The sequence below is a fragment of the Parus major genome, chromosome 2, assembly GCF_001522545.3.
Source record: "Parus major isolate Abel chromosome 2, Parus_major1.1, whole genome shotgun sequence".
NCBI lineage: Eukaryota > Metazoa > Chordata > Aves > Passeriformes > Paridae > Parus > Parus major.
In genome coordinates, this window is record NC_031769.1 from 26953159 (window position 1) to 26972823 (window position 19665).

Below are 19665 nucleotides of genomic sequence, written 5' to 3' on the forward strand. Positions count from 1 at the left end.
TATTTTGCTTAACATTCTTATGTTAGGATCTTCTACAAGAAATACTATATAAAAATAAGGGCATGTGGAACACTAGTAAAGCATACAAAACCAGATGTTTATATCTAAACTCACACAGCTCAAGTATTAGTAAAAAAAGAAGCCTGAGAGACTCAGATGACTACTTTTCATTTTGGGTGAGAGAACGCTACCATATCCAGTGCCTCTGCAGTGTTTACAGTTTCTTAACAAATTGCTAATTCCGAGAGCAGAGGTTCCAAAGAGGTGCTGGAAAAGTAACTTTAGATTTAATAGGAAGAAATTAAAATGGATTTTTACTTTCTCAAAATGTAAATTTAGGCCAAAGGTCTTATTTTTCCTCTCCTTGGGGAAGGCTTAGAAAAGCTTATTGCCCCATTTTACTCTACATAATTTTGCCCCTAGCAATTTTCTCCAGTTATGGGGGATATCTAGTATTGCTCACATCTTCAGCCTAGATTACTTACTTTACTGGAATTACTTTGTAAAATTAACTGATTAGTATGAGCATACAGTCTTACTCGGGCCTCAGAATTAACATACGCACCCAAAACAATTCTCCCAGTGAGAGGGGTCTTTGTTGGGTACACAAAGGACTTTAAAAACAATTCACCAGGCATGAAAAAAAATTCCCATAATGATAATTTCCATTACACACATCCTTGTGATTTCATGAAAGGAGTGGATAATATAATAGGCTACTATTATCAATGAAGGAATACATTCTGATAGAGCATACTAAACAAATTCTGATCTCTAGTGTACCCCTGCAGTCCTGCTGAGTGCACTGGAGCTGACTGAAAACCAAGGATATACAGTTTGGCTCATGAAGGCTATTCACACTGCCTAGCTAACTTATGTAACATAAGTAAATCTCCTCTAGGTTTCAAGACAAAAGAATTTTCATTAAAAGTTAGGTTCTTGACTTCAAACATAGTAGCTAAAGTAAATATAAGGTGCAAGTGATGTGAATAGCTCCCAAAATCACTGTGGAAAAATCCCCACCCTCTTACTTGAAGCTGGTTCTAGTTAAAGAGCACAATAAAATTTATTAACCAACTTTCACTTAGATATGCCTGTAAGATGACATCAATAGTTCTGTGATGAAATTGAACACCAAATGAAATAATCTGCTTCAATGGCAGGACAGAGTTCTTGGATTTTATCTATTTTTTTTCTTTTATTTCATATGAATTATTACAAGTTCTATTTGCTTTTGTCATCCTAGTAATCTACACCCTCCATAACGTGACATACATAACATTATCACAAATAGCTAAGAGGTAATAGTAGATAAATTTTACTTACAGATAATCATTTTTTAGCTCTTAAATGACAGGTATCTCCTATTCACACAAAATATAGAAAAGGATGAAATGTAAATTCTATCTTACCAAATGTAATACAAAATGTGACACGAATTTGAAATAGAAACTGCAACAGCCCTAGACTTATCATGTCAAAATGCCTTGAGCTATTTAGAAAACTTGAGGCAATTTTCAAATACCCTAGAGCACGACTGTATTTTTTTATTATTTTTCCATTAAGAGGAATCATTAGTGAAGACAGTCTTAGTATGCATTTTAAAGTAACTTTTAAAATTGTAAACAAAAATTACACAATACCATGATTTTCATTAAAAATATCAAATTATTTACTTTTTCTTTTAGAGATTGCCTACCATTACAAATGTACACAGTTCTTTTCCACTAAATGCTGCACTATTTTAATCTATTCAATTTGATTACTGAGAAGTTTGATTGCTATGAGAATCCAAGTCAACCTTCACACCATCCAATGGGCAACTAGTGATAATAAAAACAAAATATTTTATGTTATTCCACTACACGTGGCTCTATACATACCTTGCATTTAACCCAATTTCTTGACCGAGCAAGGAATAAATACCAAAGCTAGCTGCATAATTCAGTTCCTTTGTATTACTCAGGGCTTAATATAGCTTGCATATAAATTACCATGTTACCTGAAACACTTGCAGGGAAGGGAACACAATGCAACACATCAGTCTTATGCTTGATAGCATAGCAAAGAAACTATGTAAAAGTTTCAACATGACACTTCAATCCTTTTTAAAAGGATATTATATCAGGATATTCAAATGCTCAGAATTCCTGTCTGCCATGAGGAAGTTGGACAGACTGAGGGGAAAATAAATCTGTTTTATGCAACTATAACAGTTAAGAAATTAATCTATCCCAGAATAAATCTTATGCAATACTGATTTAAATCACAGTTAGGATTCCACATGGAAGAAATCCAAGAAAGTCTTGCCATCTAAGATTTTTCTAAGAGCTACCTTGGAAGTATAGCCCAAATATAATCAAATTCTACTGAGTGACACAATAGTTGTGAATTGTTGGAATATTCTCTTAGTCATTTTAAAGTCTTGAGGAATGTGAATGATACAAAAGGTGGTGTTTAAAGAACAAATAAAAAAACTGTGGTCCCTCTGAGCACTGCTGGCTGCCTGGCTCAGACAAGGTCCTACAGATTCCTCACTTTCCACTGACTTTCAGGCTGCACCAAAATAAACACCTATGAAAATAGAAACCAATGAACTGATGTGTACAATGTGCCCTTGCCTATATCTCACTGCAGAGAGGTCTTTGAATGTTCTACTACATGCAAATTTATCCTTTCAAACTTTCTACAGGCCTTCCTATTGCACATATTCACAGGAACAATCTTTGTCTAAAAGCTACATTCACTTAATCTTAAATTACATCAAGGGAGTTCATGTTCACCTTGCTGTCAATCCTCACAGGATTAGGCCTGTTCAGTGAATTCTTACTTCTATATTGATACAAGTAAGAAACTAAGTTTTGCTAAGTGCTTTGCTTTATTAAGCACTCTCTAATGAAGTTAAGCTCAATTGAAATAGGCTAGACTGAAATAAAATAAAAGTCAAGAGGTACTATTACATTTTTATGGAGAAAAAGAGACTATGAGTAGAAATACAATTAGATGGTTTAAACTAAATATAAGCCTTTTACTGTACTAAGATGTTAAAATAATCTATCCATATGAACACCCAGACCATATCCTTTAAAAGAGCCAGTTGAAAGAGCCTGTTGAGACTTACTCTGATTTTTGTGATTGATTTCAAAAGCTCAATTCATAAAGTAACTGACCACTAGCATTGGAAAGAAGCACCACTTCTGAATAAAGCTATCCAGTATATGATGCACAATCTCTTAAAGCATCTTTGCCAGGGTGATGAAGGAGATTAAAACTACCTCAGTTTTACACTGCTGCTCTGAACACAGTCCATGAAGGCAGAAAACTGTATTTAGGAACAAGCAGATCATCAAGTCATAGAAAAGTTCTGGTATTTTTCCACCTCCAGCAATACAACCATCGAAGCTTTGTTGCCTTACCTAGTCGAGAGACACTGCAAACAGGGAGCCTCTAAAGATTTAGTTTCTCTTCAGCTCATGTAGCTTTTACTACAGGAGCATCTCCTCAGAGAATGAGTCCCTTACAGCAGCCCCATCCAGGCAGGAAAAGCAGCAAGTCCCACTCTCCAGATGTATCCCTGCCCCACTCAGACCTCCAGCCTTTCCTTTGATTTCAGCTGGCATGAAAAGGCAAGATGCTGCCTCTCTTCTGCAGGGACCAAACAGATTTACCCCACCACAGCAAGAATTCACCTTACAAGTCTGGGATGTAAAACAGAGTGTGAAACCTTGGCGCCGGGACAGCCATTTTAGCATGCACTAATACCTCTTTTCCGCATTAAAAGTTCTGAGTTTCAAAAACACCACAGTGATCAGAATAAGGGAGGAAAAAAAGCAAAATGTAATTTTCTTATTGGTGATCTATTTTGGACCAGGTAAGTGTTAAGACATATAAATATGTAAGCTCAGGCCCAGACAGAACTGTGTGAGTTTCCATTCAGCCTCTGCCACATCCCTACATCTCCTCACTGTGCTAAGCTGTCAGAAACTCATAGGGAAAACAACGCATTCTCCACAAACCCCAAAGGTGATTAGCATGTCCTCCACACCTTTCAAATTTTGTCACCATGTCATTTCTCCTTCAGTGCCCCACCACCCATCTGCCTGCCACATCCTCAGATACTGAAGTGGGATCACTTCACAGATTTTACACACAAGTCCTACTCCTCTGAACTTTCAGATCAAAAGTGGCATTTGGGTTTTCCTGGGAAGCATTTGAGAGTTTGAATAAGCTGCAACTAGACAGGTTACTTCTATTTCTATCCTTCCTTCACTTTTGCATTTACTCATCTCCTGGTTTTGTTTTTTTCCATTATAGGTCTCTCACCTTCCAACTATTTCTTCTGAGCATAAAGTCACAAATACAAACCATGTCTTCGGTCTGTGGGATGCCTTAGAAAAACATTATTTACTATGAGATTATCTACACTTGAAATTGTAGAGAAGATACAGGAACATGACAAGTCCATTAACAAAAATAAAAAGCCAGACAGAACCCAAAAAATACCAAAAAAAAAAAAAAATTAAATCAAACTCTTATTTATTAACTCATATTGACTTGGGAATCAGCCATTGGATATGCAACTCAGAGATAGATATGACAAACACAGTTTCTCCTAAAAGTCAGTCATTAACCTTAGAATCTCATCAGGTGATTGCAGTGACACTATACATTCAAAAAGTGAATGCAGAAATTATTCTTATTTTGTCAAAAAGAACTTCACTGCCACAGTATGGAGAATGGTGGATTTCAATAAACCTAGTGAGCTGCACCCAGTGCAGTCACAGTGTCATCCATTTGTTTTCTGAAACAAAAACGAATAAAAATCAGTATTTGTAGTTAAATTGTATTAAAGAGTTTACGCTTACACTAAAATCCAGGGCATGAGAGAAGATAGCATGGTCTGATTAAAGAACATCCAGGACAGCTTTTGTGCCATGGCAATTTTTCTTCAATTACATGTAATTAAATGTAAAACAGGATGGGAAAAGGACAAAGTATTTAAAACTTAACATGTAACAACATTATTGCTTGTTAGTGCATTGCTGCTAGTACTACATTCAACAGCTGCCCCGTTTTCTATCACTTTAAAAAATTTTTATTCATTCTGAACTGATATATCAACATGGAAGAAAAAAAAATAGAAAACACTGTGATTTAAATTTAAAAAAAACAAAACTCACAACCAAAAACCTGTTGCCTCTTCTCTCCTGTACCTGGCTGTTGTCTAATAACTACTTTTTTTCCAGATCTTCAAAGTCAAGCAGGATTTTTTTTCTGGGACAGCATGTCCTAATTAAATTTATTTGTGGTGGCCCATTTTTAAAGATTCAAATTAAGCATTTTTTTGGTGGCAGAATGATAGTTTCTAAATTCACTTATTAAGCAAGAAGAGTTCTCCGCAGACAGTAACTTGAACTTCTGTAAAACAGTATTGACAAACACTAAAATGTAACTTATGCTTCCCAAATTTAGGAATAAATGAGATGTGCGAAATCACTTTGCTCTTAGTGACAACAGAGAAAAATTACTCAGTTTAACATAAGAATTGATAGAACAAGACCCTTCCTCTAAAAACTTCCCTATTTGAATTCCAGTCACAGTCAGGAGTCAGCATACACTGCAGCAAACCAAGTGTTGAAGAGTATCGTAACACAGAAAAAATTTAAACACTTTTTTTCCTCTTTCTGAACATCAGGGAAACCATGGCATGGTTTACCTGTTGACAGCAATGGAAGAGGATTTTTTAAAATCCCTCTGTGGAAACCTTGGGAATAAAAACAGCCTGTAAGAGGACACTTATAAAAAAATTAAAAATCTAAAGCTTGAAATTCTGAGTCCTTTGTGGAAAGAGTTAAAAGAGTTAAGGCACAGAAACAGGCTAGAGTGTAATTTCTGAAGTAACTGCAGTATTCTTGTTAGTGAAGAGCATTTAACAATTGTGAGTCTGAAAACAATGAACTCAATATCTTGGTTCCAACCGGTGAATACAAAATTTACAATGGGACATTTTAATAAGTTTTTAAGTACTAAAAATCAGTTTTGCTTTGCTTCAGGTTTTATTAAAAAGCTTTCAGTTACAATAGTCTTTCAACATTTTAGCTGTCAAGGGAAACTTTAGGACTCAGCAATATTAACTATGAAAATTCATGTAAGAGTTCATATCAATCCCGATTGTTACACCTTTGTTTTAAAGCAACTAAAGGAGAAACATTGAACATATTAAAAGGATTAAATAATAAAAAATTATATAATATATAATATATTATTATAAATAAAAAATAAAAATAACTAAAACTGAAAGTCAGTCACTAGAAAGGTTTCATTTCATACTGCTAATTACTTGAGACAACCTGAGATTCAAGTAGAATTTGGGCCTAAGGACAAATTGATACCAGTATGTATTAAATTGGTACCAGTAAGATGGTAAAGTGAATTTTATACTCCAATTTATACTTCAGGAAGAAACATGCACAGCTTAAATTGTTTATGGTGTATGAATGATTTACAGTGGTGGAGATGGAAACAGCTGTGAAAGTGAGGCTAAAGATAAAGCCTTTGAATGACAAGGATGTATCATAACATTCTCTCACTTGCACATTGTCAGTCAAACACAAATAATATCCACAACTGCTCTGTGATTTCTGATACAATTTTCAACTTACTCCCTTTATGAACATATTATAATACTTGTCTTAAAATGCTCTGTGGTAGCAAAGACCCCGAAGCAAGCCCACATCTCCTGGCACTCATTTGTTGTAACAGACTGCTCACAGGTTCCTAGCAACCTTCGTTTTCATGTTCCTTCCTGATAAACTGATAGGATTTATTTTTTTAACTTCTTTCTTGGAGGACTATATGGACAACAATCCCACGTACAACCAACTGTTAACAGGCCTCCATGAGATCTTCAAAGATGTTATCAAACACCATGTAAGGGCTTTTATCTGTTTTGTTACCATTTGTTAAGGGAGGAAGCCTCACACATTCTGACAGCTGACGAACAAAACACACTTTTGAAGGCTCTGCCTCAATACCAACTTGTCACTTATAGCTTGGAGAGAAAGGGCTGTTGTTTTCACAGTACAAAGCCCAAAGCCCTGCCAAGCAGTTCCACCAGGGCTCCAAAGGCATCTCAACAGTAAACAACCTGAAAGCAACTGGTGTGAGAGATGTCATTTCTGGAGAAACTGCATGGCTCCTGTCAGCATCACCACACAGGCAGCAAGGACCACACAGCCCTCACTGACTCCTACATCTCCTCCTGATGATCCCTCCCAGGGTCCCCTCTCTCTACTCTGAAAGAGCTTACCATAAGACACACAGTGCCACATCTCAGGCTTGACAAGTTTGAGGTGGAACATTTTAATGGGTACTGCTGCATGAACAGCTCACTGTAGCTTCCTCATAAATTAAAACCCATTACAGACCAATATGATCAACTCAAATTTGCTTCATTTACAGGAATAAATGTTTTCACACTAACCCATAATCCCACAGGTAATGACAAAATATCCCAAAATTATGGTGATGTCTAAGTATTTAAATATTTAATAATTTCTTATATTACATTTTTCAAAGACATCAATATTATTTGCCCCAAGTAAGAGATTTCGTAAGATTTACTCTTGATGAGTAAACACTCAGGATGATGACAGGTTATTACCAGCACCCTACTCTGACCAGATGACGTGTTGTTTTTCATCAAGTTATTTGACTTATTTCACAATGGTTTGTCTTTGCTATGATTCAGCTCAGGAAAGAAAAGCATTAAAAAACAAAACTAGACTGGGCCTGCACTAATTGTATCAATATTCAGTTGTAGTACCCAAGGAAAAGGATACCACCCTCCATGTCTGAGAATGACAGAGAGAGATTAAGAATAGTAGTGACAAGTATTGAAACACTTGCAATAAAACAATTTCCTTAGAAGTTCATGATAAAATATTTCAAATCATGGAACATACTTAAATAATAAGTTAAAATATTATAATGCTTATTTATAAACACTAAAAAGAGACATAAAAAGAACGTGGTAAAATAATCCAAAATATTTCCAATAAACCCAAATATTCCCAAACATTTAAATAATATAATCAAATATCCACATGGTCTTTCCCAGATGACATTACCCCTTTTAAAATAAATGATGTATTTTAAAGAAATTCTCCTCTTTACTAAGAGGAGAAAATCTGTTTTCTAAAGGAAACATTTCTATTGCTGTTATATTTCTTCGTAACCAAAATTCCTTCTGTAGTTGTGTTGATTTCAGGGCCAGGAGCTGTCTATTCTAATCACCTCAAAGAGAATTCACACAGCAGATCCTGAAACACTTCAGCATTGCTCTTACTATACTCCAGTTTTGAACACAACCCAATTCACCAGCTTGAGAAAAAGATAAATTGTGGCTCAATTTACACTTAAACAAACACAGATATATTCAGATCAAGCTTTATTAGACACAAAAAAAAACATAAATAAAAAAAATCCCCAACCAAACTAGAATCCTTAAGGCTATGGTTGAAACCCTCCTGGCTAGTCTGGTCATGAAAGCACCACCTTTCACAAATTCACATGCTCTGCTGATGCTCTCGCAGCTGAATAAAAAGCACACCTAAGTTATCAAGCAATGAGTTCAGAGCTAAAAGCTTTTATCTTCTGATCAAGTTTTCTTTAGGACACAAAAGGCAGAAGTGTTTAAAAGGTACCTCACCCACCTATAAAGGAAGTAGAATGATGTATCAGTGTTTTACAGTAATTACTAGGTTCTAGTTATTAAATAGTGAGCATTTGTACAATATTTTTACATCTTCAGAAACAGAAAACATGCATCCCAAAGCATTAAAAATGCCAATAGAGCATTGGTTGTCCCAGTGTTGCCTTAACAAAGGAAAGGTCCAAACAGTTATAAAGTAAAACAATGTAAAATGACAAGGGCAATGGTGCTTTTAAAACAAAACCAGCCAACCAAAAAGGGATCACAGATCTGTACTTATTGTGACACTGACTCTGAAATGTCACAGAAAGGTGAACAATACAGACGATTATATAAAAAAGCCAATATCTCAACAGCCAATAATTGAAATATTTTTAAGATTCTCTGGTTATTTTAATAATATATGAGTTTTTTTTAATGAAAAAAAATTTAACAAACATAAAACAGAACTTCAGACATGAAACTGCTAAACAGTACTGCTGTACAGGACTTTTTGGTGGTGAATCCTTACAGAATCCAGAAGTGAGCACAAAGTAATCTATTTATTACTATTATTTATTATTCAGCTATTAAAAAATTCATAATATTTTCAAATTGTGAACTTGCTTTACTGTAAACAGTGATAGGGTTTGATCAGGTGGCAGCTTGACACACTCTGCCTAAGGTGCATACCATCAGTTTAATCATGGATTTGAAAAGAAGAAAACAATAAAAGATCCCAAGATTTACAGGACCACTGTCTCCTGATCCTCCTATGAAACACCAATATCTGGTCATTTAGGTTACTCTTTTGGTGTGATACCCATTCAAACAAAATTAATTTTAGTTATTAAATTTTCATTGAGTATGAAATATTAGATGAAAATTCTTCAAAAACAGACAGTTTCAAAATCACATATTTACCCTTTAGAACTAATACATTTTCTCTGTTATGAAGTAGTGGTCTTTCCTCAGAACTGATTCAAGAACAAGGAATTTAAGAGATTTCAGGGGAAAACTAAAGACTGCTTAGCTCTTGTCAGCACTTAGCAAATAGGGCTTTTAGGAAGTTGAAGTAGGCAAACTTTATCTCATGACAGATCCAGTCAAAAGCATTAGATACAGTGGCTCTAGATCCTATAACACACATTATTTCAGTCTCTAAATTTGCATAACCACCACCAAGTATTAAAACTGATCATATAATTAAAGATGACTTCAAGGGCTCAGAAGAACTCTTTATCAGCATCCATAAGTTCACCCTGGTGTATTAAATCCATCTACTCTGTGGCTTCCCACTCTGTGGGAAAGCCATATGCTGAGAGCTCCTCTTCTTCTTACTCCCCGTTGAAATTCATTATTTTATGCAACAACAAAACTATCTACAGCAGGGTCAAAGGTGTCAGTGACCTGAGACTTCGGGATTTAAAGCACCAACCAGATCAGCCTAGCTCCTAAAGTACCTGGTCTTCCTAAAAGCACATGTAATATACAGAAAAATGGAGTAAAATTTTAACAGCGACATCAATTATTTTAGTTCCATTTGCTCTTTTTCTTAGCAGCACAGTGTCATTGTGTGCAACTAATGCTCCATGACAGGTTTTGCCTGGTGCAAATTCCTCCCAGGAAGAAAGACCTCATAGCCTAGTTCTCCTTATGGCAAATTTTAAGCAAATTAAACTGATAAACATGTCTTGAAAAACAATCCTGAGGACAGCATTGCTGATAGGACCCCCAGAGGGACACGGTCCGTGTCAGCAGGCCAGCATGACAAGTCACAGGCAGTGTGGCACTGCAGAGGGACGTGCTGGGCATTGCAGGCACCAAGGAGATGAGGGAGCCAGCCACGGCCTCGGGGGCAAGACGGGATTAATTAATTAATTAATTAAATGGCAGTGGGAGCTCTGCCAGCCAGAGAGGCACAGGCAGCCCTGAAGGGTCCTGGCCCCTCACCTCAGGCTCCTGCAGGGAGCACAGCACGGCCATACCCCAGCCGGACCCCGGGCCACTGCTTGGCACCTTCGGGTACACAACACACAGACCGCTGTCATGAGTTTCCTCAGGTGCCTGTGAACAGCAGCTGCTGCCAGAGGTGTGTGTGCAGTGCTCAGGTGACCGAGCTGCAGCAGCAGTGCAGCTCTGGCCGCTGCTCGGCCCCGTGAAGCTGAAGCAAGGCTCCCCGCCTCAGCTCCGTCCTGCAGCAGCAGGCACTGGAGCACATCAGGGATTTCCAGCATAGGCCTCATGAGCAGCCTGCTGCCCCAGAAACTTCGTGTAGTGCCACAGCAGCAGGACAACACAAATGCTAAAACATTATGATTTAGACATTATGATTTAGATCGACCAAGAAAGTGAAATATTTTTCACAGTAAGGGGTGAAGAGGGACCAGTGGTGCAACACTGGCCCCAGACAGATAACAGGCACAAACAAATTTGGCAAACTTGTCACAGAATACTTAACCTGGAGTCAGCTAACCACATGAGGTAACAAAATGCTATAACAGGATTAAAATTCAGCAGGTTTTAATCCTATTTTGTATTAAAGACAGAGAAAACACTGTAACAAGAACAATTTACTATTGGAAAGTAGTCCAAGTCTCATCCAGAGCTTAACAAGTGCACAGCACTTTCTGTAGAACTTCTGGTTGACTTAAAGTGAAGATGGATGTTAATCTTCTGTAGAAAGGACCACAAGGATGTGTCACCCTATACATGAAGTAATATACATTCAAGTAATATATTCATTTTTGTAAGGCCAAAAGAAGCAGAAGCACACAGATAAGCAAGTCTGTTTCAGCAGATACAGTATGTAATGCAGGGAAACAACCACCTCTTGCAGAAAAATGCCCATCCATACAGGAAAACAATTTCCAACTTAAAAGGAAAAAAAGGATTAAAAATGCTAGATCTTTCCTCTTCTTACCAATCCAACTCAATGTAATTTAACAAATACTAACTTTTAATCATGGGTTTAGTTTTTAATTGTCTCTCACAGATAAACACAGAGTCTTCCTCCGTCTTAATTATTTTGATTATTTCTAACACCAACAAACAAGAAGTATTCTCACATAAATCAGATTCTGGGACAACAGAAACTGAAGTTCATATGAATTTGTCTACTTTCCCCAGCAACTTTGCCTTCAGATAAAGAGTTATAGAGAAAATAGCATCACAGAAAAAGACAGGCAACATTTCTTGCTTATCCTGGCTCCTTCTGAGGCCAGGGGTAGGAAATGTCACTACCTCAGCCCTCTGAGGTTTTGGCTTTTGCCTACAAGAGTAACTTTCCATCCGGTGCTTACAAGACAAAAGCTAATTAATAAACAGCAAACCACGAGGCACAACTCTTCATAGCTAACAGGCAAAATTAAATCAAGGAAAGATAATGCCTACATGAATTCCTACTGTTATCAAAAATCTTCAGAGTAAGCCTTGCCATCACTGTTTAAACTGGAACTCAGATAAAAGCATTCACATCCATTAAATGGGATCAGTCCAAGACTCATGCAAACATTTGGTTCTGCTCCTAATAAGAAGCAACATATCTTAGAATGAAAACAAAGTACTGTTACAAACCTAAGCAATGCTTTCCAGATAATTTTTTTTTAAATTAAATGCAGATACATCCTAATACAACATTAATTATGATCAATATCACACAGGATGTCACAACATATAAACAGTATCTAAGAAGCACTTCTCTGAAGAAAAAACAAACAAAACAAAACTCACAAAAGCCAAAATAAATAAAATTAAAAACAAAACAGCAAGAGAAACTCATCCAAAATATGCTTCTCATTGCAACAACTTTCTGCTGGAAGCACTGCAGTGCAAGGCTGACTGGGTGACATTGGCTCAATCTCACACAGTTCTGTCCAGGTCTAATTAGATTTAAAAAGTGACGTCCAGATTTCAAACACATTTTTAAAAACTCTCCAAGCTGATTTAAGGAGGTCATTGTTTTCCTTCAGTTTTATTTATTTTGTTAACACAGCCTCTCAGCTGGAAAAAAAAAAAAAAAAAATTGGTATAATTCTTTCTGGGTTGTTGGGAGAGCCTGATATTCCTTAATACTGTTGTTCAGACAGAGCTGAACTCTTTACTGAGTTTACTCAACAAACAGAGGTTCTTTGTTCCACTCAGCTACAATAAAGTAACAAATAAGGACGTCCTTACCACCTCAGGCTAAGAGCCATATATTAAATGAGCTTGTAGGTTCCTAGTGTGGAAGCACATCCAAACACACCCAAGGAATAACCACATGGAACACCAGTAGAGCCCTCTCGGTGTCTGCCAGACTCCAGGTGTGACATAAAGCAACATTACTATTGCATACAGACAACAGGCCAGCTTGCAAACAAAATACTTCAAATCATGACCCTTCATAGCACGTGAACAGCTCTGAGCTGGGTGCCACCTTCCCCTCCACCACAGGCCCACGGACAGCACGCAGATGCCAGTGAGTCCATGTTGCTCGGCTATGTAAGCACAGGAGGTTCCAGACAGAGGAACTTTCCCCCAGGTGAGGATTCACAAACCCCACAGCACGTCCCCATGCCTTCAGCAAACCCCCTGCTTATGAACACTGCTTCCATGGCAGTGCTGGCACCTGTGATGAATGCACACATGCAGATATTGCTTATCCTTATGCAGTTCCTGTACCACAAGGTAATACTTGAAGAAGGTTTGAACACTTCTGGTATTTCTGAGATTAAATCTTCCCAAGACACAACAGCAATTGTAAAAAGAGAGCAAGAGACAGGTGGAATAAAATGCCACTGATCTGTGCAGGCTGGGCTTCAGTGATAGTTTTCAGGATGTCTGTGGAACTTTTCTACCAGACAGCTATTTCCAAAAACTTGCAAAATTACAAACTACGCTTTGTAAATCACAATTGCTCCATCCCACTGTAGCAAAAGTTAAAATCACAAAGCCAGAGCTCTAAAAAGTTTAAATGTCATAAAAATAATTTAGTTTTATCTTCCAGCCCCGTCCCCCTGCCACCACCCCCCCCACCAAAAATTACTGTCTCAAGGTGAATCTGCATAACAGATGTGGGATTATTAAAAATTCGTTCTGATGCCACCTGCTATTTTTAAGCATCTCTGTATAAGTCTTAGATTTGGGGGCTCCACAATGAGCTCTCATACAGAAAAAAATGGCTAAAAAATTAGGAAGTCTCTGACAATTTTTCAAAACTAGCAGTGTAAGGATTAAGCAGTACATATGAAAATTACTTGTAAGGCTAATATTAAACATGACTGTCCTTTTATATTGATGGTAAAATCAAATATGGGAGTATATGAATTCATGTATGCACACATACACACACTTCTCTGTAAAATGATATTTTATTCAACATAAATAGACCAGTTATGAATATCTATTGCATGTGTGCTTAACAGTAGCACAAAAAATACAATAAAAGATAGAAATTATAGAGGAATGAGAGGATATGTTGCATCTATAAAGTGAATGTATTCATTCATTACTACATATCACATAAGTATAAATATACAATGTGGATATATGATCTCTAAAATATAATGCATTTAATCTATCTGTATATATGTAAATATTTCTATTTACACTTCCACATGTAAGCAAAGTAAAGTTAACTGTTAAAAAATTGATAATGCAGGAAAAACATACCTGCTAATAATTCAGAATGATCAAAGTTGCAGAAGGCTCTCACACAAATGTGGAAAGTTGAATTACAGGCGAAATCCACTGCCTATAAACATAAAGTAATGCATTACAAAAATACACACACACAACCTCAAGCACATATAAACAGAGATGGCCTCTATACCATCTTATAAGAATGGCATTTTAGGGTTATCAAGAGCAGCTATATGACAATGCCTCCTTGATGTCCAGCAGCAGAGAAAAATCTGTTAGTTTTGGAAATGAGAGTGGGAGGAGATTTAATTGAAAAAGATTTCAATAGCAAACCAAGAATCCTCAAAATGTGACCTTATGAAAGTAGCTCGAATTCTGGTTGTTTGTTTTACATCATTGCAGAGAACTAGAAAAGACATTAGGGCATAACAACATGGATGCTCAAAGATGATACTGTAACTTTTATACTAAAAAAGGTATCTTTCATCGTGAAAGAGAAATGCACACAGAATGGCTAGAGCAGAGATCCATATAATCAAAGGTATGAAAGACAAATTTAGGCTGACAAACTAAAGGCCATTTAATAGAATTACTGACAAGTCTCAAATGCAAGTAACAGGTTTTTTACAGCTTTACAGTTCTGTGCAATTCATTGTCACAACATACTCTGATGGTCAAATGCTAAAAATAAAGATTACAGAAGGTAGTAAAGCATAAATCACTAAATACTATGAATGTGTTTCGTATACTGAAAACTGTCAATTTATTCTCTCCTTGTAGTCTTGCCACACATTCTTTTCTACTGGAGAAATGTTCTTCAGAAATATTACACTGTTAGCTTAAAAATGGTTATTGAAATTTTTTACTAACAGATGTCCTTTTGAATTATTAATTTATCTTGGAAGTCTATAAAGCTCTATAATGAGTCTAGTTAAATAAATGTTTTAGTTGTGACCTGAGGCAGAATTTTTTTCAAACAGCATCCTTCAGCTGATCAAGCCTAAAACCAGAATCTCAGTTCTTGGTACTGTAACCCTCTTTTGGAGTATGTGAAGGAATTTTCTACTCATAAGTATACATTTCCATTTATACTTCCAAAAGAGAGTCTCCTTTGTTCATGAGGAAGAAGCAAACAAAAATGACAGAAGTTAATTTTTAAAATGCCTCACAAATTGATTTTATCCAAAGTCACTCTTCCCACACCACATGCACTGAATTGCAATTGCACTTGCCATGCCATGCTGCCTGCCATGGTTCAGTACATATAAGGACATCACATTAGGAAACTCCTTGTAGGGCTAACCACAGTATTACACAGAAAAAAACTTTAAAAAAATTTTAAAAAATCACAGAAGTTAAGCAACAAAAAGATTCTAAGTACTTTAGTTAAATAGTTTGATTTTACTTTTACTTTATTACAGTAAGTATTGTTAGTCTTCATTGTCTGTAGTTCTTATTTGGCAATTAGTATAAAAATAAATAGGAAAGGGCTTTTGTTTCATCAGTAGCACTTTTATGATGAGTTATGCCTCAAACAAACACAAGACCCTGCAGCATTCAGATGGGAGGCATGTAATACCACTGATGAGTAAAACTTCTACTCTGATATAAAGAATTGATAATAGAAAGCTGATTGTAGCAAAACTGTGTAAATACTTGCTCTTTTCCCCAAATAAGTTTGCTTCAAATGAATCTGCAAGTTCACTAAGCAGCTAGTGAAAATTTCACCAAATCTGCTGCCATCATGACAGTGCTAAGATGCTCTCTCCATGTCTTGACAAGCTTCTTTCAGAAAACTGAAGAAAAAAGTCATAGTCCCAAGTGTCCCTAAAAACTTGAATTACGTTTTTCTAAGGCAGAACCACAAAACTACATTTGTTACAATCAGTTAGTTGGAAGAGTGTTTGCCTAGAAAGAAGCATGGTTTCTATTCTATTCCATTCCATTCCTATTCCATTCCTATTCCATTGCAAATAATGTGAAGAGAATATAAAAGTGGTCCAAGAGGACCCCATCTAGAGTAAAGTTTTACAATGTCTTTGGTACCAGCTGATCAGATCATGCCATCACTTTCTGCATGCTGGATGATTTCTACACCCACCTTCCTCAGTTTTCAAGTGGTCCTTGTACATATTCATGGGAAACTTGCAAAGCCTCATTAAGTCAGCATGTAAAATACTGAATTACAACAGAATACTAGTGGTAGTCAGTGCCAAAAATCCCAAGTATAAATCTCCTTTTTGAACATTACAGGTGTCTCCTATATAAGAAAAACAGATTATAGGCCATTCATTTATGCAAAAATCTTGGCAAATAAGAACTGTTTGGATTTAGTAGAGGATTTTGAAAAGCCTGGAAAATTAAGAGACGACAATCTAGATCAGCAAAAAACACCTGCAGTGACTAAGGGCAAATACCTCTACTGTCTCAAACTTTTTTGTATTCTGGTGGCCACCTTTCTACTTAGGAAAAGTGTTACCTCAGTAGTAAAAAAAGCAATACACTGTCACATCACTACCAGGTATCCCCAGTGTCATGCTTTTACTAATGCTATTACCATCTTTTTTTTTTTATTAAGAATAGACTGAAATTTCCATAAATCTTTCAGACTCAAAAGTCAGACCACTTATGTCTTCTGTGCTGAACAAGTAATAGCACAATAGCCAAAGTATCTGGACTGTCATCTGTTTTCTGAGAAACTGCAGCATATTAACATAGCCTGAGGCAGAGCTCAAGCAAAACACTATTGGAGACTTGTGACACCAACGTAAGCAGTAGCACTTTGCAACACAGTATCAATGTAACATTCTTTATCTTTTAAAAAGAAAAATAATGTTTTACTTCAAAAATACTCAATTCCACAACTGGAAAAAACAACAAACCATTAAAAATCAGAAGGAACCACTTTTCAGACACAGAATACCTTTTTTATGGACACATGCCCAACTAAATGCAACTTGAACCTCCTCTGCTCTTACACAGATAAAATTATAATGAACTTCACTTAGAACTCTCAGATGAAGAAATAAAGCAGCCTCTAACTTAGGCGTAGATTTAATATATGAATTCTTGGAATGAAATTAAGTCAGTGTCCAAATCTCAATATTTCCATGCACAGAAAGAAGTTTACAAAATTTTTCCTTCAGCCCAGTTTCTAAAGTCCCAGTTCAAAAATATAGGTCAAGTTACCTACTGCCTCCAACTTTCTCAAAGTCAGCTCAAATAGTGCAAGCCTGACCCATTTTGAGTGGGCTCTTCAAAACTAACTAAATAAATTAATCAGGTGCCTGCATCACTTATATAAATATATATATACACTTCATTAAAGGTCTCACATATTAAATATATTAGCATTTGAATTCCATACCCTGAGAAAATTGATGTAAAGAAATCACAGGCTTTTGTAGTTCACTAGTCAGCTCAAGGTAGATTAGATCTTTTTGTGTTTTATTTAATAATTTCTAGAGTAAAAAAGTATTAATATAAAAACCGAGTACACAAGAAAAATCATTATTTTTTCTGATCACTATCTATTAGTTCCTTGAAGAAAAGCAGAAACATTGAAAATCAGAATATACAAATTTACTATTATAATTACTATATTAGTTCCTTCTTTTGAGAATCTAAACAATGCTAATTCTTTACCTGAATTCTAGTATCTTCTTTTATTAATACTTGACACAGAGGAATGGGGAGCACTTGTAGCCAAACATTTTTAGTAAACATTAGTAAAACTGACCCATACATTATCCCAAGTGGGAATGTCCACTGGAAAACAATCTTCTTGCATATTTCATCCAAAACATTTCAGAAAGAAGAAAGATATTTTTACACTAAAAGTCCCATTTTCTGAGCTATTTTTAAAAATAGTTTCATTCTGATTATTAAACAATATTATTCTGCAAAACACTTATGAGGGTTTTTTGTGATTTGTTGCCTTTTTTTGGCTGAGCCTGCCTGAAAGCTGAAGCAACTGTCATTGCAGCAAAAGGTAGCATATATTAGTCCTCTCTAGAAATTTCTGCTAATACATTTCAAAGTCCTATTTCAGGTACAAATAAGGTGAATTTCTTAATATACCCACCACAGATCTTCTCTGAGGATAACTATTATGAGAAACTCAAGAGAAGTCCACTGATAAGAAGAGCTGCTCAGGTAAAAGGACTTTTATAGCCTGAGAGCTGCTATCTATAATCTTGGCACTTTGATCTCTCAGAATATGAACTAATGGTATCTGGAATGTAGCTCATTATTAATAGTTAAATATCTTTAAATTGAGCAGCTTTGAAGATCACTTCCAATATCAGTGGCTTGCATTTATATAGGGGGTTCATTTTTAAGGACAATGGTACATGGTTCCTGAATCATACACATGTACATGCACATAGATACTTCTATTTGCATTCAAACACATCATTAATATTAGAAATATGTATCCATTTTAAAATAAATATAAATGTATAATCTATCAGCTTACATACAGTTTTTGAGAATTCAATATAGAAGGCTAGGTGACAGCCCAAAGTATAATCACAGATATCAATGCAGTTGTATCAATTTATTGTGGAGAACATCACCCAGTGCTCTCCGCAGAAAAAGTCATATCAGAAGATGACTTCTGTGCACAAAATAAACAAAACAACCTTCGTTTTTTAACAGGTTATGAAAATAAGGGGGAAAACTATACCTTTTACAGAGGAATCTTGGACAAGATACTGTTTGTACTATTTCACTTAATACAGGACAGATATTTCAGTCAATTCAGATCTTCACTGACTTACTCCTGTTGAAAACTCTCAGATAAGATCCCTAAAAAGCTCCACCAGTTTATTTTTAAATGATATACACAGGCCAGAGACTTTATACCAGACAAAATAAACAAAAAAAAATATGTTAAAGACAAAAATAATAAAAAGTTCTGCTCAAAGATTTCCGATTTAGCAAGCAGCACTAGTTCCCCTTCATGAAAATTGATTATACTTGCTATGCAATATTCCAAAGGTACACTGTATTATAATTTACCTCTTCCACTTGTATTTCTCCAACCACACAAATTAATTTCACCAAAACATCTAAGAGTCAAGACAGAAAAGAATTTACCACCAAAAAAAAACCAAAACCCACAAAAAACCCCAAACAAACCCACAGAAAACCAAAGAAAAAACCTCTCTAAACAAACATAGGTTAACCTTCTCCTAAACACCAGCTTATGACTTCCAAACAGGGAGAGCAAAATCCCTCTAGCACTGAAGCAAAAAGCAACTTTAATAGCAACTTTAAGACTTTAATCTCTCAAACTGAGGAAAGCTGAAAGGAGCTGAATTTATTACTTATTTAAATTACTAATCCAT

General features: G+C 35.9%; 1 long non-coding RNA gene across 2 annotated transcripts in view; it reads right to left on the reverse strand.

Moving 5' to 3' along the window:
• LOC117243862 overlaps positions 1 to 19665 on the reverse strand; it is a 46847-nt gene that overhangs the window by 20590 nt on the left and 6592 nt on the right. For both annotated transcript variants that reach the window (XR_004495788.1, XR_004495787.1), the window contains exon 2: positions 14345 to 14426. This is a non-coding gene — a long non-coding RNA (uncharacterized LOC117243862). The remainder of the gene's footprint in view (positions 1 to 14344; positions 14427 to 19665) is intronic.